This window comes from Cynocephalus volans, chromosome 4, assembly GCF_027409185.1.
Source record: "Cynocephalus volans isolate mCynVol1 chromosome 4, mCynVol1.pri, whole genome shotgun sequence".
Taxonomy (NCBI): Eukaryota; Metazoa; Chordata; class Mammalia; order Dermoptera; family Cynocephalidae; genus Cynocephalus; species Cynocephalus volans.
This window is the reverse complement of record NC_084463.1, coordinates 150,400,536-150,423,829: the sequence shown is the minus strand read 5'-3', so window position 1 is coordinate 150,423,829 and position 23,294 is coordinate 150,400,536. Positions and strand designations below refer to the sequence as shown.

The 23,294-nt window shown below is 35.4% G+C and overlaps 1 pseudogene; it reads right to left on the bottom strand.

Moving 5' to 3' along the window:
* Nucleotides 1–1,486: 1,486 nt before the first annotated feature.
* LOC134376555 (olfactory receptor 5AS1-like) lies at nt 1,487–4,756 on the bottom strand (annotated as a pseudogene).
* Nucleotides 4,757–23,294: the final 18,538 nt, after the last annotated feature.

Genomic DNA, 23,294 nt, shown 5'->3' with positions numbered 1-23,294 from the left:
CACTCTTCATAGAAGGGCAAATATTCTAACATGATGAAGAGTCACTAAGCTGAATATTCGGTTTCAGTGTCTCTGCCTCTGGCAACATCTCAGAATATTTGGAACGCTTCACAGATATTTAAAAAATGCCTAATTTCATCTGGGGAATCAAACCCTTACTACTCTCTTAAAATCAAATAGTAATATAATAATGGTAAAATAATTGATGTCTCTATGCTGTTACAGAGTGACAAGCACTGTCTAAAATCTTCACATATATTCAAGGAGATGTATATAATTAGATCATTTAATCCTCATGTACTAGTATTTAATCCTCATGTATTAGCTAATTTCATCCTCAAACATGCCATTTCAGTTGGCAATATCCTATTTTGTCTATGTTCATGGTTATATCTAAATAACTAATTTGGTCACTTATATTTTCATAATTTCTACAAAATGCATGATTTCATATATTCACATGCACACCATTTATTGCTTCAACTCTATCAAAATAAAACAAAAAGAAAATGAAGACTGAAGGATCAAAAACAACCACAGAAAAATATCTATGCTAATGATTAAAACTGATCCCAGAGAAAGAACTGCTTATACTACAACTGATTTGCATTGTAAATTTATAGAATGAAATGATCAGAGCAATTGTTTACCTCTTCTAGGAGACAGAACCTCAAACACTATGTCGATAACATACATAAGAGTAATTAGTAATTTATACCAATAAATTAGTTTATAATCTTGGTTGTATTCACAAACTTGCTTGGTTTTCACAAGAACTCACTATGAATGGAAGAGTAGTGGACCCTTGCAGCAAACAACTGAGCCTAAAGAGAGACAAAGTTATATAACATCACTCCCGTCTAACATTAGAGAGAGTATTGCTATGTGTTTTCTATTTGATTTCCTCGGAGCCAGTGAAACCACCACTACTGTCACTATCACCCATTATTGGTAATGTGAAAATTCCCTTTTAATAAATATAAGTGCAGAATACACTTTTCAAAACAAAGAAGGCTAGATTTTTTCATTCATTTATCCATCTATTAATCTATGCATCCCTACCTCCATCTAACCCTTAAACACACATGTAAGAAGAGCATGCAATATAACACCTATATTTGTAGGTGTTAGAAAAAGAAGCCAATATATATTTTACCTGCTGCCAAGATTCTTCTAATAGGGTTGACTGAGAAGTCTCCATATACCTTCAATACAACATATAAAGAATATAATCCATCAACATACACAATATTTTGGGAACACTAATTGCTGTGTAATTATTACTATTACAAATATTAATCCAATAAGGTTTTGCAGAGTAAAAGAATTATGGAAAAATATTTCTGGAAGAGAACATGAAAAATATTTAAAGATGTCAATGTCTAAAAGTTGTCTTTATTTCTGTAAAATGATGATATAGTTAAATGAGGTGACAGAAATGTGATCCTGGCATAGTTGCTGTCAATGAGATGATCAAAATTTGTATTCATTTGAAAATCCAGTTTCTTTCTAATAGCTTGTTGAGTGCTTTTTTTACATCCTTGTTTCTGAAGCTGTGGATTATTGGGTTAAAAATGAGAAAAAAATGGGAAAAATAACAGTATAAAACAATGCAACCACCTTATCAGTGTCAGGAGAATAATCGGTGGTGGGACGTAAGTACGTAAACAGGAGTGCTCCATAGAATAAGGTGACTCCTGTGAGATGGGACGCACAGGTGGAGAATGTTTTGCTTCTGCCGCCTGAGGACTTGATGCTCAAAACAGTGATGAGGATGCAGAAGTAAGAGATAAATATGACCACAAAAGTGCTGGTCTGGATGAAGCCACACAAGGCAAAGAGCAGAAGCTCGTTGATATGGGTATCTGCACATGATAAAGCCAGAAGAGGTGGGATGTCACAGAAAAAATGGTTGACAATATTGGAGCCACAAAAGGGCAGCCTGAATGTGAAGCAGACATGGACCATTGAACTCATGGTTCCACCTAAGTTCATGCCAACACAATGAAGCAGTTGCATACTCTCCTAGACATCAGTGTGGAGTAGAGCAATGGTTTACAGATGGCTGCATAGCGGTCATATGCCATTGCTGCCAGGATAAGGCACTCTGCATCAGCAAAACAAGCAAAGAAAAACATTTGCAGTACACAGCCATAGAAGGAGATGCGCTTCCTGGACGCTAAGAAATTTACCAGCATTTGAGGAGTAATTGCTGTAGAATAGCTGACTTTTAAGAAAGACAAGTTGCTAAGCAAATAGTACATGGGGGTTTGAAGGCTTGAATTCATATTAACTAGGATTATTAAGCCAATATTTCCCACTGCTGTTAAGGTATATACTATGAGAAAGACCAAGAATAGTGTGACTCTGAAAGGCTTATAATCTGTGAATCCAACAAATATGAACTCAGTTGGCCTGGTATAATTACTCTCCAACAACTTCTTTGTTTTCTTGATTTTCTCATCAGAGATAGATGGTATCAGAAGACATAAGCTCAGTTTGCTGATGGATGAACCAAAAGTACCTTTATTCTTCCTTCTACAGAAGCAAATAGAAGGTTAATATAATCACATATATGGCAGTTTCTCTGACAGTATTTTGTTTTTTTCATTTTTAAAAGAAGAAAATTAGAAATGGTCATTGATGCCAGACAATGCCATTCAGAAGGTGGTGTTCCTTGATGTAGTAACTCTTTAAAAGCTGTGCACTTTACATCATGATATTAACTCCTATTAAGCTGAGAGGAGATGTGTATGACTCATGTGATGAGACCTGGCATAATAATGAGAGTTGACAAAATTTTTAAAGGAAAAGCCCTATTTTTATAATCATAAAATCACATTCTTCTGTGTAAAGGAGAGTTGAGAAAAAATTCGAAAGAGGTTCATTTTTAAAATCGATAATTCCACAGAAGAATAGGAATGATCTTGGAATGTAGTTTAACATAATAGTTAAGATCATGGAAGTTATGCAAGAGATAATTGGATTTAAAACTTGGCTTTACTACGTACTGTTTGTGTGACCTGGGTAAAGTTATTTAACCATTCTGTGATAAGGAGATATTCCTAATAAGTTGACATTTGTAAATCAGCTGTGTGACTAGACATAAAACACACTATATGTGCATTTATTAAGTAAAATTTATTAAAAGCAAATGGACTCCATTTTGTTTATATTTGTTGTTGTTGTTCCCACACTTTTCTTATTTTTCATATGGGGTGCTAAATCACATTCACAAGATCATCTGACAAGTGACATTTCCATTCATTATTATAATGACTTTATATCTTATACCTATAAACAGATTATGAGGTCAAAGTCATATTTTTCTTCTTTGCATTCCATGATGCCTACAAAACTGTTCAGACTATGTCTATAGTCAATTGTTGAATAATCCACTAAGCACCCAGGACAAGGTCACTTTTCTCAGTGACTTCATACTGCACTGCTCTGAACTTAGATCAGAAAAAGTCTCCTAAAATAAGTTGGGCCCCACTGGATTTCAGGGAAATTTCATCTATAAACCTTGTTTTTCTAAAAGGTGTCCATTAGTGAATTTTATATTTGTTAATGTGTTTGATGAAGATATGACAGAAATATTAGAGCTATACATTCAATCTATTCTCTCTCCTCTACAAATAGCATTATGTTATATAGTGATTGAGCACACAGGATTTGGAATTAGGCAAACTTGAATTGAATCTCAGTTCTGACACTAGAAGTCATTGAACTTCTCTATTCCTAAATTTATTTGTTATATTTAGCTATAATAATTCTTGAAGTCAAGAAACTTATTATAGTACCTTTTACAGGGCTTGTTGTAGATGCATAAAATTCATTTATTCTTCATTATATATTAAAATATTATTACTATTAATGCAATTATGATTATTTAATAATTCAATATCCAACTTTCAAATTATAAATTCTCCTAATTTTTATTTATAAGAACAAATACAAAACATTTAGCCATACTATGGGTGAATATATGGTATGTGCTCATAGATTCTGAGGTTTAGCTTTCTGATGTAGGAAATTAGATAACTGACTTCCCAAAATTCATGAATATCATGGTAAGTGTTCTTCTGATGGCAATAAATTACATAGCAATTTGGGCAAAAAAAATCCTACAGAGTCAGCAAATGTACATTTTTGTCTATGGGAAATCCATTAGCTTTGCAATGTTCACAACAGATATTTTATTAATACTTTTGGGAATGAATTACCTACCTTAGTACCATCTAGAACTTTGAATTGTAGAACTTCTTTTGCACAAGAGGCTGACAAGATTTTTCTCCAGCTTTTAGAAATAGGTATTATAAGGAATGAGTATTTATATTCTAATTTATGGCAAGTTGAACATAACCCCAAGACAATCTCCAACAACACTAGGACTTTGTATAGGCGATTACTCTATTTCTAGTGGTGTGGATTGTTTGATTTCTTTTAAATAAAAATGGTGAAGAATAGTAACATAATTGACCATGATGTCGCCAGTTACAACATTACATATGTCTTCATCACTGGGAGATCTTTAATTAAAACAAAAACAAATACAAACCTTTAAGTCTACCAGACAATTAAAAAAATAAAGATTTTCCAGTAAATTCTATGATTTCTGTCGATTCATTTTACCTAAATTTCATTTGTTTCTCTACTATCTGAGTGACTGGAAGGAACTGTACCTTGAATGTCGAGTGGCAGGAGTAAGAGCTGGTGGCTCAGGCAACCTGTATTTGAATGTTAGTTTTGCCATTTCACAATTATGGGACCCTGAGCTACTTATATACCATATATATATATATATATATATATATATATATATATATATATATTAAACTGTTAATAGTGAATGCATACCTCATCAGATTCTTGTGAGGACAGAAATAACACAGAGAAGTATTTAGCATCTTGTTTCATGATTGTCAGCTTTCTTTAGCAATTACAACAGTATTTTCAGCACTACTTTTTTAACGCTTTAAAATGTAAGACTAGATTTTAGCAGTCTTTAAATGACTGGCAATGGCATTCTATTCCTTAAGACACCTAAGGTGGACAGAGTGGAGAATGGATAAATACAGGATCCCATTGGCCTCTTTCCTATACCTGATGGGAATATTGAAATCAGTTTTGCTGCTACCAGAAGGATGTCTTATTAATAGGTGAAAGATCAGTGTATTTTTTTAAAGGTATCATCGTACCTCAGTAAAAATATCAATGTGATTTCCATTTATCTTGGTATATACCCAGCAGTGTTGAAGGGGAACCTGCATTCCCATGTTTATTGCAGCACTATTTACAATAGCCAAGAGCTGGAACTAGTCTAAATGTCCATAGTGAGATGAGGGGAGGTATATCTACACCACGGAATACTATTCTGCTATAAAAAAAATGAAATACTAACCATTTGCAGGAACATGGTTAGACTTAGACAAAATTATATTAAGTGAAATAAGCCAGGCAGAAAAAGAGAAACACCACATGTTCTTACTTATTTATGTGAGCTAATAAAAATAAATAAGTAAATATACAAACAAACTGGGGCTGGGTTGGGGGGAGAAGACACAACAATCACAACAAGTCCTTGATTTTTTTTAAGACAACCGAACAGATATGATGTTGATGGAGGGGGATGGGGAAAGGGAGGGAAGAAAAGGAGGAATTGGTAAAGGTATGTGAAAGTCTACTACATTGTATATTGATAAATTAAAATGATAAAAGAAATAAAATTTTAAAAATTGAAAAAAAGCAATGTGTGAGAGAAATTAAGAGCTTCTAATACACAGCTGAACAAAACTAATGAGCATGTTACCGGCAGACATAGTTGAGCTGCTCTCTGGTCAGAAACAAAAGACTCATCCACCCCAAATGTTGGTGCAAAGCAGAAAGTTTATCATCAGACATCTGAGGAGTCAGCTAAACTACAATTGTTTTAGAGTCTTAGAATTATTTGTGGCAGTTGAGGTTTCATACGACAAAAAGACTAAGGGAGGTGTGTATTGAAAAATGTCTCAGGAATAGGGTCGGTGAGTACATGCAGATCAGCATGTTTTAATCTCTGTCTTTATGCTCCATTCCTGAAAAGACTGAAATCAGACTTCTTGGCTATGACTTTATCTCCTTCTCAGACCAGCTGCAACTTTAAACAAGACTGTTAGTTTTGCAAGTTACTGAGTTATGTCCTTACTTTATTACTCCTACAAATTGCAGCAATTGTCCATCGTTCAAGCAGAATTATTTTCTCAGCATTAAACTCTAACATGGCTTTCCTTATGCTGAGCTAATTTTTGTGGTGCTCTATCAAGAGATGGTGCCCAAATTATATTTTTCTTTCTTTATTCCTTTTTCATTTAATAAACATACAGGCTTGGCAAAAAGAAACAAAGCAAAATAAATTTTTCTAGTTGTGTATATTAAAAATGGTACTGTAAAAATGTTCCATTTGTATATGGAATGTATATATTACTAAAACATAAGGATTATGCTTAAATTTAAGGATATTGCTGTGTTTTGTGAACAGCAGTATTGTCAGGGACAGCAATAAAACTGCTTTGCTCATTTAAAGCAGAAAATTAATAAATACAAAAGATACTGGATAACTCAGAGAAAAGATGAGAAACCTGGAAAACTAGTTGAGAATCCTGGCAGGAGCCAAAGGAAACAAGACAAGAGTGAGGATCTTACCTAGGGAAGAGTTTGTTTACTTACATTTACCAGCCATTTGTATCTCCAGTTGTTGTGAATAATCTCTTATTTTGCTTGACTTTCTCAAGACTCAAAAGCCAGTCATTGAATTTTTGATTAGCCAAAAGTAGGGCGATACCCATGCTTTAGTTTCTAAGGAGTAAGGAAATAAGTACTTACCTACTTAGCTTCAGTTGTGGGGCCAGAAAAGTTACTGTGGCCTTCTTTGTCCAGTTTAGTGGAATCACTGTAGTGTACTTTGAGGAAAAATTGGTCTTCTGCATGCAACAGCCTCTAAAGAAGATGAGTAAAGAGTTGTGCAGGGGAGAAACATTTTTATGAGTGTGTCATTAGTTGAGCACTGAGTTCATACCAGGAAGTCCATCCACATAAAACTCCCATGAACCTTCCTATCACTACTGATTTTAATCCTTCAGATTCCTGATCACCTGGCCAAACCAAAGCAGATCTCTTCTACTAAGCAATGTGAATGAAAATATTTATTTCTGGAAGCTCTGCTTAATGACTACATTCTCTAATATTCTTTAAAAATTTCCAAGTTTGGTGTATAATACTGCAGCAACTCATTCTTTGCAGTAAGCACTACAGCATATAGAGTCAGCTCTCTCAACCAGGCTGTGTGTGTGTGTGTGTGTGTGTGCGTGCGTGCGTGCGTGTGTGCGCGCGCGCGCGTGCGCGCAGATGTTCTAACTCTTGTTTTAACTAGTCATGGAGTGCTCCCACTAACTATAGGTTGAGTAAAGTGAAGCACAAAACTGTGCTAGAAAAAACTAAGTGCAAGCCTCTTAAAAATTACTTGAACCTTCAGAATTTGTTCTGAATTATACTCTATGTTCATAATTAAACATTCAGAACACATGAACCCCTGGTGTTTGATAGTCAAGTATTAATTTCAACTAGACCTAGTAAAAAGACAAAGCTTATTGCTGAAAATGACAAAGGTAAATTTGCAGAAGCAAAATTTGATCCATTCAAAATTTCCAAAATATTTTGCCACTGAATATATCATCTTCATATGCCAGTGTCAATTTTGGGAGGGTGGTATGAAACTGCTTGCGTTTGGGTCTGGTGAACCCTTTCTTGCTTTGTTTTTTAAACAAATTTGTCAACCTTGAAGAGAATCCACTGTATGAGTCAAAGTGTATTCACTCATATAGAAAATTGAGTATAATTGCTTTTATGTTGTAGAAAACACAAGACTTAGAATAATGTGCTTCCATGTTAGGGACATCTGGTAAGTCCCCATATAACTGATATCATGGAAACAAGGCTTCTCATTTGCTGATATTTCCAGTTTTCCGTATTGCTTTCATCTTCAAGATGGTGAATAGTTGTATTCTTTCTTGAGGTACTAAGAGGCAACCTATTTTTTTTTTCCCTGCAGAGGTTGGAATTTACAAATTTATATATAAAATGCTCAACATTCTTTATGTCTCCTGCCAAGAAAAAGCAAATGACTTGGCAAGTTTGCTTTTGTTTTGTGTGGTAGAGAGGGAGGGAAAGCACTGTACAGATTAAGAGCTATATTGAGAGTACTATGGGCTGTACTGTAAGAGGATCACATCTGGAATAGTACTATAAACGGAAGCAATCTGGTGATCAAATTCATAAAGCATAACCAACTCATATTTTGAAGATTCATTTATCTTCTGTACTGGACAAACTAAAGAGCCAAATTGCAATTACATGAAAAACAGTTCCAGCAAGTTTTTTATATTGCTGTTATGCAGCAAAGGGTGAACTCAGTGGGCCTGCGCTGCTCAAACTCTCCATGTTCCATTGGTCTACAGCATGGGCCCTTATCAGTTCCTGAGAGATATCTTCTAAAACCTTGGCATATTCTGCCTAATAAGAGCACTTTTGTATACTTGGGCCAAGGTAATATAGTTTATGCAGATAATATGATTGATGGTGAATGTCTGTTTTTGAATAGCTGGGGCTTTGGGCTATGATGTATCAGTTTGAACTGTGGGGTGAGGCAGTTGGGGACCAAGTAACTAAGAACAGACATGTGGGCTCTCCATGTCTATGTCAGTACCCTCTATAAAACTCTGGACACCAAGGCTCAGGTAAGCTTCTCTGATTGGCAAGACATCACATGTGTTGTCAGACAACACTGCTGGGAGAGATAAGCGCTATCTGTGTGATTCCATTGGGAGAGAACAACTGGAGGCTCATGCTTGGTTACTTCAGGAAAAGTTCCCAGACATTCTTTTCCTTTTTGATTTTATTCTGAATCTTTGTGAAGGGGGTTCACTGTGTATTGGTTACCAACCTGCCTGAGTCCACTGAGACAACTCTCACACAAGCAAGTTACATGAAGCAGAGTTATTACTTAGAGATAGGGAGCAAGAGACAACAGAAGCCTAGAATTTATTCCGAGCTGGTCCCACAAGGCTCACAAAAGCTGCCTGAGGTGAATGGAATCTCATTTGCACATGTCCCATTTACATAGCAGCTGAAGGACCCCAGAAAGCATCTCACTCTGGGTTTTATACCCCAGCATTACATGGATCACGGGGCTAAAACCTTGAAGGACATATTGTTTCTAGGGTGGAGGTTGGGCTGAAACAGAGCCTGGGGTCCTCTGGCCAGTCTTTCCCTTATCTCAGGATACTGCATTTCCAGCACATTCTACACTTATTCTTACGAACTACAAGTGAGAAAGGAGAAAGAACTGGATTGGTCAATGTCCAGCAAAAGATCCATCCTTCAATTTTTAGTTGCATTAAACCATAACCGTAGTATGATAACTTTCATGAGTTCTTTGAGTCCTTGTAGTAAATTACAGAATGTGATGGTAATCTTGGGGACCTCTGATGCAAGCACTGAATTCTAAAATGCTGTTCCAGTATTTTTTCTCTTTTTAAAAATTAAGATTTCAAACTTCTTTATATTATGTAGAATATTAAACAGTTAGTTCACTCTAAAAATATGAAATAAATATGTAAATGAGAAGGCAAATTAAATGAATGCATTTATTTGAAATAAATAACTCACCCCCAAATTAAAGTTAAGAAAAGTACTTTGAGTATTGCCAAAATCACTAGTTCCCTCTGGTCATCCACATTTGCTTGCTTCCCTGGCAGTGACAACCACTCTTCTGTATTTTTTATTATTTCTTGGTTTCAATCTTAAAAGTAAACTTTTCAATGTTCCTAAAACTACTTTTAATAAATCTTTTTTTGGGGGGAGGGGGCGGCCCCATGGCTCACTCAGGAGAGTGTGACGCTGGTAGCGCCGATGCCGCGGGTTCGGATCCTATATAGGGATGGTCGGTGCACTCACTGGCTGAGCGCGGTGCACACAACACTGTGCTGAGGGTTGCGATCCCATTACTGGTCAAAAAAAAAAAATCATTTTCTTTTAAAAATTTTCAAACATTATAAAGGTGATGTCATGAAGTCTTTTGTTTATATTGCTTGTGTTTTTCTTTAATAATATTTTTTAAGCATTCTCCCATGTTCATACATATTTCTGCAGTCTTTAATTTTAAAATTTGTAATATTTTCTTCATTAACATATTGTAATTAAATTGCTTATGGCCTTCCACCACGACCAATGCTGCTGTGAATGTCACTTTACATGACACTCAGAGCACACGTACAAGAGTTTGTCCTGATCTGGTGCAGCAGTTTTGGCACCCACTGAATGGAAAGTTTGCTCAACTGTAATTTTTCGGTCTGAATTGCGTAAGCTGAACCAATTGATATGTCTATGGCATTGGCTATTGTTTCTGCTGCTAATCTCTGGTGCACTTCAGTTAGAGCATGAACAAGGTTAATTTTTACCTCACAAATTAATGTGCATGGTCTGTCACTGCAGGCTTCATTTTCAACATTGTCCCCTTTCTTCTTAAAATGAGTTATTCATTTGTAAACTGCTGAATTCTTTGGGGCTTTGCCCCCATAATCTTTTTGTAAAGCATTGATGGTTTCACCATTCTTGCACCCAAGCTTCGTAGTAAATTAGATTTTTGTTCTTGCTTCAATTTTAGCAGAAATCATGTTGCTCTGGTACTATCATTATTTGTGTACAGTATGTGATGATCAAATCAGTATTATTAAGCATATTCTTCACTATGAATCATAATAACTTTTTGTGTCCTCTACCCAATTACTACCTGTCCCCCTCTCTCCCCCTTTCCCACCTCTAGTAACTATATGTCTGTCCTTTCTTTCTGAAAAGTCAACATTTTATTATTGTTTTTATTTATTTCTTTGTTTCTTAGCTCCGACTTGTGAGTGAGGACATGTGGTATTCCTCTTTCTGTGCTTGGCTTATTTCACGTAAAATTTTCTCCAAGCTCATCCATGTTGCTGCGAATGACAGAATTTCATTCTTTTTCATGGCTGAGTGATATTCCATTGTGTATATATACCACATTCTCCTTATCTAGTCATTCATTGATGGACATTTAGGTTGATTCCATATCTTGGCTATTGTAAGCAGAGTTGTGATGAACATGGGAGTGCAGGTATCTCTTCAACATGATGATTTCCATTCCTTTGGGTATATACCTAGAAGTGAGATTGCTGAATTGTTTGTTACTTCTATCTGTAGTTGTTTGAGAAACTTCCATACTGTTATCCATAATTGCTGTACTAGTTTATAGTCTCATCAACAGTGTAGAAGAGTTCCCTTTTCTCCACATCCTCACCAGCATTTGTTATTCTCAGTCTTTTAGTAATAGCTAGTCTAGTTGTAGTGAAAATATATCTCAGTGTGGTTTTTACTCATATTTCCCTGATGATTAGTGATGTTGACCATTGTTTCATGTACCTGCTGGCTATTTGTAGGCCTTGGTTTGAAAAATGTCCATTCAGCTCCTTTCCCCCCTTTTAAATTGGATTTTTTTTTTTTTTTCTGTAAAGTTGTTTGAGTTCCGTGTGTATAATGGATACTAAAAGTTTCTGCACAACAAAGGAAACAACCATCAGAGTGAAAAGACAATCTACTGAATGCGAGGAAATATTTGCAAACCAAACATCCAACAAGGAGCTCTTTTCAAACTGATGTCTTATCCTTAGCACCTTGAACTAGATCCTGTACAGATATGCTGTAACAAGTTAGTGTGAGTTTACTATGGCGTTGTAGTGGATTAAATTATGTTCCTCCAAACTTCATTGAAGCTTGAATTCTGTGCCCCAAGTTTTATGTATTAGAAACTTAGCCCCCACTGTGACTGTAAAGTGGGTGGGAAATCCTATTATGGTCATTGTAAGGTGGGTTCTTGAAAAGGGGATTAGATTATAAGGCCATGTAGTGGCAAATCGATTAAAAATGGTGATCAGGGGTGTGGTTCTGAGGACTTTAAAAGAAGAGGAGAGTCTGTCTGTCTCTCTGCTCTCTCTGCTTCCACCATCTTGCAATGTGAGACACCTGGGTCTCCATCACCACGACCAGATGGACTTTGGACTGTCCAGCCACTGTAAGCAGTAAATTTCATTTTCCTTATAAATCACCGTGTTCCTTGTATTTTGTTATAATCAACAAAAATGGACTAATACAGTTGTAAAAAATTTTTAATCTAAAAGTTTTAAAGTCCCCTGGTAGTTCAGGTTCCATGTCCTTGCTAACACTTTTTATAGTCAAACATTTAATATTTTTTTTTTGCCAATATAGAGGGGGTGACAGATATTTAATCTTTAACACATCAGAAATAATATTCTTATACATTGGACGTGGTAGGGATCTTTGTTTTTAATACAAACAGCACATTTTTCCCACTTTTCTTTTTTAAATAAGTTCTCCATTTGTCTTCAATACCCTGTGGTATATTAAATTTCTATTTATGCTTGTTTCTGTTTCTAGGTTCTCTATTGTGATTATCAATGTTGAACTTTCTTTATTGGTAAGATTTTTTTTCTGTAGTGAAATTGATATATGCTTCATTGATACTTCTTCGGGAATGACTTGGCTCTTTCTGTTCCAGTTTATTACTCAAAAATTTGCAACCAGTTTGTCACTTTAATTGAGAACACTTTTTAAATTTTATTTGGAATTGTGTTGTAGTTACAGACCAATTTGTTAAAAATCATATGTTGGAAATATATGTTGAGTGAAATAAACAAAGCACAGAGGAATAAATACTGCATGTACTCACTCATATGTGGGAGCTAAGAGAGAAGGAAGGAAGGAAAGAAAGACCACAGTAGTGCATTGGGCTTGCAGAGGGAGAGAAGACACCTTGGGAACAAAGTGGAGTGGGGGGGGGAAGAAGGGAGGTTGAAGATAATTGGGTGGGGGACATGGGGTACAAATGTAATTTGTAGTAATGGATACAGAGCCAGTGTGAATCTTGCCCCCACATCATGGGCATAAGGGGTAACAATCAGCATTCTATATCATGGATATTCATAACCAATTAAAAATAAATAAAATTAAAAAAATATATCTTTATATAAGTCATATTTATAAATATGGTATCACTGTTTATGGACATTGCTTAAGATCTTTCATAATATTTTACGTATTTTACAATTTCTTCACAAAAGTTTAGATATATAATTTTTGAAGAGCCTTGTATATTGTAAATGCTTTTTAATTATATCTAAATATTTTATGACGCTGTTAGGTACAGCAAAATAAAGTTTTAGACATTGATTCTGTATTTAGCAACCCAAAGTCTTTAATTAATCCCCATAATTTGTCATTTTATCCCTTTTGTGAGTCTATTCCTTGTCTTTTATTAAATTTCATTTTATTTTTGTTTGTTTTGTTTTATTTCTGGTATCTGTAGCTTCCAGTGAATTATTACCTTGTTACCTAGAATTGGTGACTTTGAGACACACTGTCTTTTTTATAATATTAAAGTGGATACCACTAAACTTCTGTTTATGAGCTTTGATCATGATATGCAAATTAATTCTAAGTAGTAACTTTCTAACTGAAATAGTGATTAAGCATCTGAATGCAATTTATCTAGCTTGCCCTGAAATATTATTGCCATAAAGGAAGATAGATAAAACCCATTTGCAATCACAAACCCTCTGGAACAAAACTTTAAGCAATGAAATGATAAACCTTTAATCATTAAATTGCACAAGAAACCTTAAATTGCACAAGAAAGCATACCATTAAAGGTCATCCATATTTATTTATTTATTTTTATGATGAACTTGCTAATTGTCCTGATTTGATCACCAAACATTGTACACAGGTATTGATATTCAACTCTGTAAAACCAAAACATGTTTAATCAATTATTTTTTAATAAAAAAAATTATGGAATGAATTGTCATTTCACCTTTTTTAATCTGTGAATTTCTATTGCTATTTTTTCTTTTTCTCAACAACAGAAATTTATTTTACCATAATTCTAGAGGCTGGAAGTCCAAGGCCACAGTTTCAGCAGGTTTGGTTTCTCCCAAGTTCTCTCTTCTTTGCTTGTTGATGTCCAACTTCGGTGTCCTCATGTGGCCTTTCCTGGTGTGTGATCAGAGTCTGGACTCGATGCTTCAGCAGGAATTCTGCTGCCAACAGAACAGTCCAAGTCATCCTCAGAGGCTTGGGTAAGGCTGCAGGCCACAGTCCAGTTGCCTGAAGTTGTTTCAAAACTGCAGCTTCCTGTTGTGTTTGTGTACTGTCCACAAAGAGCTTCGTCAGACCTATCCAAGTAATCTGGTTTATAGTCACAGACAAGGTGGGAGACAATACACTTCTTGTCTTGGCACAAAAAATCAGTGGCTTCTGTGCAAATCTCAGAAGTCTCACCCACAGTGGAGCAGTTGTTAAATTCAGTATCATCAACTGAAGCTCCTCCTCCCAATTCCCTTCTTCTGATTCCTTGAAATACGACTTCAAAATTTCTTTAATTTCCCAACAGGATGACAGCCTTTTGCCAATCATTACCAGGGTTCTGATCAATTTCTGGCCATACTTTCAATGTTCCTTCTTCTTTCTTAACGAGAACCTGAATGGACCCTGTGGCTTTTGCAGATATGAAATACAAAAAGATCATGGTGCAGGCAGCACTGGATTCTTGACAGATGGCACTCTTCAGGTGTGCTTTGTCTCCCCAGCAAGCCCTCGGGAGTGGCCTACAGTTATATGAAGTGCCCATTTTCATTTTTGAGTGAGGTCTCAGGCTTTAATGAGAATCAACCCCCAAAACCCAATCAAGCTTGTCAGCCAGGGAGATTTGCCAGCCACAGCAGCCTTTTTCAAAAGTACAGGAGCTACCACGTTCATCTTCATCAATATTATCTTCACAGTCATCTACAAAATTACAGCTTTCCTCCAGTCTATAGCATTTGCCACTCTGACAGTCCTGATAGCCAGTTGGGCAGTAACCTGTTGGAAGAGGCTTTGCCAGTTCTTCATTCTTGGGGTGTTGGAATGATAGACAATTGATGAAAGCACAATGCCATCAAATGCAATATCACAACTGTGGCCTTTCCCAACTCTACCTTCAAATTTGAGTTGGAAGTCTCCATCACCAAACAATGATAGTTCTTTCCTCTGCCAAAAATTGTCTTGTCCAATAGTGAGGTTAAGCAGGACCTTCCTTTGGTTTGAGACTGATACCTGGATCAAGGTGAGTGCCCCAATGCCCTTTCCATACATGTGATAATGAAAAATGATCTTGCAGGTTTTGCTTCTCTTAGTTTTAACTGGGTTTGAAATTCTGGCTACTCTCATGGGCTGCTGAGGATACAAGTTCTTCATAACGATATAATGACCATATGAATTTCTCAAGGTGTGGCCTGCATCTGGCTCTGTGCCTGCAGCGGGGATGCTGCTACTTTCAGATTCCAGTCAATGTCCTCAACCTGCTCTTGCTCCCAGGAACAAAGATCAAATTCAAATTGCAGCGCCCACTGGAGGTACTGCAAATGAAAGGACTCTCATCTGAATTATCAGCATGATCATTCAACAAATCACAAAGCTTGTCCTTGGCAATGCAGTGCTTGTTAGCACATGTGAATTCTTGAGCAGTACACTTTCTGTCTGGACTAAGTAAAGGGGGAAAATCTTGAAAGGAAATATCATCCACCGCTACATCTCCCATGTAACTGACATGACATTTTGCTCTGAAGACAATCTGTATGTGTGCATGAATGCCTAAAAACACTTCTACTTTCTTCCACTATGCTCCTTGCTGCCCAGTTTGAGCCCACAATTTAAAAGTAGCATTGCCTTTCTTGGTGAGTACCTTGAGGGAACTGACTGTGGCACCATTCATATGAATCCAGAACACCAAGGTACATTTGGTCCCATGAGTGAAATGAAAGGAGTCAGGATGTCAGTCAGCCATGTCCCCAGATTTCCCATTTGAACTATCAGCATACAGGTACCAGATGTCTGTGGTATTTAGTTTCTGAGGCTGGGAAGTACAAAGTCCATCTGGAGGTGGCGACAGTGACCCAGGGTTCTCACATTGCAAGATGGCCAAAGCAGAGAAAGCAGAGAATCTATTGCTATTGTTACCATCTTTTGACACAAATCAGTAGTTCAATGTGAATGCCCAATGAATCTCATTAACAATAATCTTAGGTGTATTATTTTAGCTTGAATACAAAGAGTATACAGAGCAATTATTACTGAAGGGATAAGTACCATAACCAATTATTATCCTGAGAAGATTGATAAACATATGGTAAAGAAATTAGGACTCCTCCAGAACTTTTTAATTTTGTGTAATTCCTTTGGAAACTGAGTTGTTCCTTTCTACAGGGAGGAAAATATATGGCCAGCATCAGAATGTTTCCTAACCATATTATCTCTCATTGATTCTCAAGAGAAATCAATAGACATTACAGTTATTTACTAAATCATATTTTTTACTCACTTTATAAGTAATATGTATTTAAGCAATAGAAATGAGTACACAAATGATCTATGTTCCAACATTCCTAGTTTATAATTTATGACATTCATTTTCTTTATTGATACAAGGTTTATTAGAATAAAATATTAGCATCCTGAACTTACTCCTTATATAAATAATATACACAAAAATGTTTCCAGTCTAAAAAGTGGTGAACCTAATCATTTCTTAAACTGACTTAAGGACTTTTTAACACATTTTATAAAACAGTCAAATATATTCATTCATTTTTTAATTATTTTATCCGCAAATGTTTATTGAATACTTAGTATGTGACAGACACTATTCCGTCAACCTGGTCAACAATGTTCTGCTTTGTTTTGTTTTGTTTAACTTTTAACCACAGAGAATGGAACAAACTCATATAATACAATCAAAATATGTGGAGATCTGAATCACCAATAAAATGATTTTCATCTTTACCATGTAACTCAACAATTAAATGAAATTAAAAAATATCCTTTTGTATTTCTTTTTATATAGGTTATTTCTTCTTTTTCTTCTTTATCATAGGTGAGTGACATGTGGAAATATGTAACTTGCCCTCCGTCTCATAAATTGTCGTGTCCCCTTGATCACTACTCAATTTAACCCAATCAAGACACGGCAATTGTCAGAACAGCGGAATTTATCTTTTACACACCTTCTGTGAAAGTCAATATCTGTATTACTCCATAAGATAATCAGAAGGAAACATATGTAAATGCACAAATATATGGAAAGATGTTGCACAGATCTGTAAAATTCTTCAGAGACATCATTAAATTAAAACAATAAACTGAGTCTATTTGACCTGTCACAGAGCAGGTCACTGAGGGCATTGAAGGGAAAGCTATCCAACATAAAGACACAATAAAGAATGAAGCAATCTCAGTTTTTATGGTGTCTGTACCCAAAGATATATTTCCCAGTTCTTTCATCGTTGGAAAATTTGTAATTCTAGTTATAAGCTCAATAGCCCTTATAATCTTCACTTTTATGTAATGCAAGTGAATGAATTATAAAAGAAATACAAGATCATCAGTTATTTTCAAGTGAATTTTACCAGCTGCTTTTGGTTTGGCTTAGCAATTTTTAATTTGCTATTACAATCATAGTCTTTGTTGTTTGTCTAATATCTCTTGTGCTGTTACCAGGGAAGAAATGAATGGCAAGAAAGTAATGTTTGTACTTATGGACATTATACCTCATTAAGAACATGATCCCTGCAGGTGTTTCTCTATGTCTGAAAAAGTTATGGAAGTCACATCCACTCCAATTGTTTATTGTGATGAAGAAGGCAAAGGCAGACATAACACCACATATTTTAGGTTAAAGCTTTAGATTTGGGGGAAGACTGTATGCCAGGTCTTCAAACGAGTAGATATATTCCATTTACCTCTTCATTATTTCATGGAGACATTGGGAAATTACAAAATATGTAGTGGGTATGCATTCTTTTTATGGTTCAGTGTGTGTGTGTAGTCTAATTGTATGACAAATATTCTGAACTCAGTTGCCAAAGTCCACATGTGGGTGAGCTGTTTAAGGGGGTGCTGATAAACATTGGTTCCCCAGAATCTGAATACTTGGAACCCAGAAAGAGATTCAACTACCTGGTGAAGAATGGTGTGGGTGGGATGAAAAAAAATTGTTTTCCTAGAGAACCCTAAAACGTCTCCTGGGGTAAATGTCAGGAAATCCTGCATGCTTACAGTGATTTAGATATTTGTAAGAGTTGAGTGATGCTGAGCATACCCTATAGGCTTCTATTCAGTTTAAAGTCTTTACACTTTAATTGAAAATTGAAAATTAATATATTTTAAGATTCCCATCAGTCACATAAGCATTTATAACTTGTTAGAAAAGGCAGTTGTGTATATATATATATATTATAAATCCATGAGATTCAAAGTTTATACGCTAACGTATCTTCAAAATAAGATAATGTGCAATTCATTCAAAAATGACTTAGACAACAGAAGGTGGATAGTTTTTTATAAAATGTAATCCAGATTTGTGTCAAAGAAAATTGAGGCAGTCCCCTTTTTATGTTTTTTGATTTGGGGAAAAAATACCCAAAAAACTTTTAACCTAATTGAAATGGCTAATTTATTATTTGTGGGTATATTCTTTCAACTATAGTAAAGTATAAAACGGTGTCGAAATTTATAAGAACATCATGACCATATTACGAAGTTTGTGTGTGTGTGTGTTTATAAGGAATCTGTGTATATTTGGTGTTATTTGTACTTGCATTATATAGTAGAATGTGGTTTATAAATAGTAAGAGCCTTGCTACCCCTCCTTGTAAACATATGAATTGACTTAGATTTGAATGTTAAATTTGAAATCTAACTTATTAATATTGTAGTATTTGAGAGTTTTTAATTTATCTCCACTTATAAGTATAATTTCTTAAAATATTTACATTGTTTGTTGTTATATTTGTTAATTTAAAAATGGCATACAATATAAAATTTATATCTTCGATTTAAAGTTTGTTAAAAAAATTTAATTAACTAATTTGGTTTAACCATTATGCAAAGTCTACTCAGAAGGAATTGTTAAAATATATCTCATGTATACGTGCATACATAGAGATAACAAACCTTAATTATGAACTTAACAGTTTTAAGTTAAAACTTAAAATGTGCAGTCTTAACAATTGAATAGAATTTGAATAGACATCTATATAAACAAAATTCACCTTCTAGACCATAAAAGTACTCACATCAACAGTTTTCCTCAACTTTATGGTTTTCAAGGAAATGCTACATATCTTACTTTGCAATTCCTTAATCGGCATAGATTTTCATTTTAAATATTGGTGCTCACTATTGAGCTTTGCAGATGGGTGTATATCCAAAGGACATAAAATCAGTATCAAAGAGATATCTGCGCTCCCATGTTCATTGAAACATTATTCACAATAGCCAAGATATGGAAACAACCTGTCAACAAATGAATGGATAAAGAAAGTGTACCATATATATATACATGTGTATATATACATATTTATGTATATGTAATGAAGTATTATTTAGTCATTTAAAAAAGAAAATCTTGCCATTTGCAACAACAAAGGTAAACCTGGAGAACATTATGATAAGTGAAAACATCCAGACACAAAAGGAATTAAACTGTATGATCTCCCTTATAATTGAAATCAAAAAAATAATAGTTAAAATCATAGTAACAAAGAATAAAATGGTGGTTACCAGTGACTGGGCGATTGGGGAAAAGGGGCAGTATGGGTCAAATAATATAAACCTTTAGCTATAACGTGAGCAGGTACTGGAGACAAAGTGACTGTATTTAATAGTAGTATATTGTACACTTGAAATTTGCTAAGAAAAGAACTCAAGTGTTCTTACCACCACCACCATCACTATAAAAAAGGTAAGCATAAAAGGTGATGGATCTGTTAATTAGCTTGATTGTGGTAATCATTTCTCAATGTGTACATAAGTCAAAACATCACATGCACACCCTAAGTACATACAATTATTACTTGTCAAACATGCCTCAATACTGGAAAAACTACAAATAAATAAACACAATAAAAATAAAAAATACAAGTAAAAAAAGAGAAGTTTTCTTTATAATTGATCTAAGTGGGAAACAAGCCCAATGTCCATTAACTGGTGGTAAATCCATAGAATGAACTACTACATTGAAAATGAAAAAACAAAACAAAAAACACTACTGATAAAAGCAGTATGGTTGAATCTCAAAACATTACAGTAAGATATAGAAGACTACATCTTGTATGATTCCACATAGACCACATTCTGCAAAGGGCAAAAGAAGCACATAAATCACATTAGTGTTTTCTCAGTGATTGTTAAGATACAGAACACCCAGAATCTACACTTTAGGCGTATATACAGTATAAAATACAGTGTTAACTATAGTCATCATGTTATACATTAGAACTCTAGACTTATTTCATACTAAATAATTGGAACTTTGTACTCTTTGACATACACCTGCCTATTTCCCCACCTCTCACTCACCAATAATCATTCTATTCTGTTACTATGAGTTCAACTTTTTACACACTCCACATCTAAGTGAGATCATGAAGTATTTTTCTTTCAGTTCCTAACTTTTTTCACTTAACATAATGTCCTTTAGTGCATTCTTGTTGTAACAAATGGCAGGATCTACTTTTTTTCTTTAAGACTAATTTGTATGTCTATATTACAATTTATTTTCCCATTCATCATAGGAACACATTTAGGTTGTTTCCGTATTTTGACTTTTGGGAATAATGCTGCAATGAACATAGTAGTGCATACATCTATTTGAGGTGTTGATTTTATTTGGGGGCAGTATATACACAGAAGGGGGTTTGCTGAATTATTTGGTAGTTCCATTTTCAAATTTTTGAGGAACCCCATACTTCTTTTTCATAATGACTGTACCAATTTATATTCCCAGCAGTGGTGTTCAAGGTTTCCATTTCCTTCACACCTTCATCAATACTTTTTGCCTATCTTTTGATACTAGTGATTCTAACAAATATGAGGTGATATCTCACTGTGGTTTTGATTTGCATTTCCCTGATGATTAGTGATGTTGGGCATCTTTTCATAAACCAGTCAGCCATTGATATCTTCCATGGAGAAATGTCTGTTCAGGGCCTTAGCACATTTTTAAAATCATTTTTAAAAATTTATTTTTTCTCTTTAGTTATATGAGCTCTGTGTATATTTTGTATATTAACCACTTATCAGATACATGATTTGCAACCATTTTCTTCTGTTCTATAGGTTGCCTTTTCATTTTTTTGATTGCTTCCTTTGCTGTGCAAATGCTTTTTAATTTGAAATACTCCAATTTGTTTACTTTTTGCTTTCGTTGTCTGAGCCTTTGTTGTCCTATACAGAAAATCATTGCCAAAGCTAACTTTAAGGCAATTTTCCTGTATATTTTCTTGTAAGATTTTATGATTTCTTGTCTTACATTGTAGTCTTTACTCCATTTCGTGTTAATTTTTGTGACTGGTAAAGGGTAACTTCCCAGTTTCATTATTTTGCACATAGATATCCATTTCTCCCCACATCATTTATTAAATAAATTCTTTTTTCTATTTCGTATTCTTGGCACCCCTGTTAAATAGTAGTTGACTGTATATGTGTGAATTATTTATAAACTCTTGATTCTATTCCATTGGTGTAACTGTCTGTTTTCATTCAGTATCATACCGTTTTGATTACTATAACTTTGTAAATACTTTGAAATCAGGAAATGTGATTACTCCAATTTTGTTCTTTCTCAAGATTTATTTAGCTATTTGAGGCTTTTTGTGTTTCCTTTCAAATTTTACAAGTTTATTTTTCTATTTTTGTGATGATTACTGTTATAATTTTTAGAGAGATTGTATTAAATCTAGAGATTGTTTTGGTGAGTAGTGTGGACACTTTAACAATATCCATGCTGCTGGCTGGACTCCAAGTTCAGGTATGGCCACAGATCAGGCTCTACAATGGGATGTGGTCTCAGGCTTTGCTTAGTAGTTAGGGAGGGCCTCTGGCTGTGCCCCACAGCTGAATTGGCTCTCTGGCTGGTATTTCAGTGGCAAAAGCTCATGGTTTTGCTCTCATTTGGTTGGGGTAGCCACTGGTATCCCAGTTTGGTAGGGCCAGTAGCCTATGTCCTGTAGTTGGGCAGGGTTGCAGGACTGGCTCTGTGGCTGGATGGGGCTGCTATTCAGGCTTTCTGATGAGGTGACTCCAGAAGCTAAGCTCAATGGTTACGCAGAGTTGCAGTTTTGTTCCTACAGAGGCAAGGCCATGGACAAGGAACTGAGTTGGGGGGGAGTCACTGTTCAAAGTTTCCAGCTCGAGCCTTAGGCTGGGCTGTGTAGCAGGGCCTGGTTGCTTGCCAAGGACTCATGCAGGGCAGAATTGTCAACCATTCTTCTTAGCCAAACAGAAACAGAGCCTGATCTAGTGCCTTGGCTCCGCTGCTGGGCAAACTGCTGTCATGTCTCACTTGTAGGATGCCACTGCTGAAAGGAATGCAGAACCAGTATCAAGATCCTCCAGCTTGTCTCCATGAGCTCTTTTTTGTTTCTCCTTGGCCTTAGGTGGTCTAGCTCGGCAATTTCCTTAGGTGATGTGAGTCAGAAGAGAGCCTTCTGGGAAGTGCCTCAGAACACCGGGAAGCTATATGTCTGCCTTGGGCATTCTTTTCCCACTGTAGAAACCTTGGGACTCAGAAAAGTCTCTCCATGTGGTGCTGTACCAGCCTGCAGGAGAAACAAAGCAGTCAGGTTTCTTTTACCATTCTAATGCAGCTTTTATTGTTTTTGTGGTCCAGCATGTTGCTTCAGCCTAACTCCTGTGTTCTTGCTATTTACAAGGGTATTTTTGTCTGTGGATAGTTGACAGATGGACTTTCTGAGAGGGTGAGTAAAGCCAGGAACCTACTAATGTGCCATATTGCAGATGTCACCTCCAGGGGTAGTTCTCGAAAGCATAATGGTGAAATCCTTACAAGTCAAATTGTTGTAGTTATTACTATTATTATTATTATTATTTAAATTTATCAATATACAATATAGCTGATTTTCATGTCCCTTTTTCAATTCCTTCATTTCCTCCCTCCCACTCCCCTCACGGCACTGCCAACATCATATCTGTTCACTGTCTTAACAAGAGTGAGGAATTATTGTGATTGTTGTGTCCTCTTCCCCCCTCCCCTGTTCATTTGTATATTTACTTATATATTTTTATCAGCTCCCACAAATGAGTGAGAACTTGTGGCA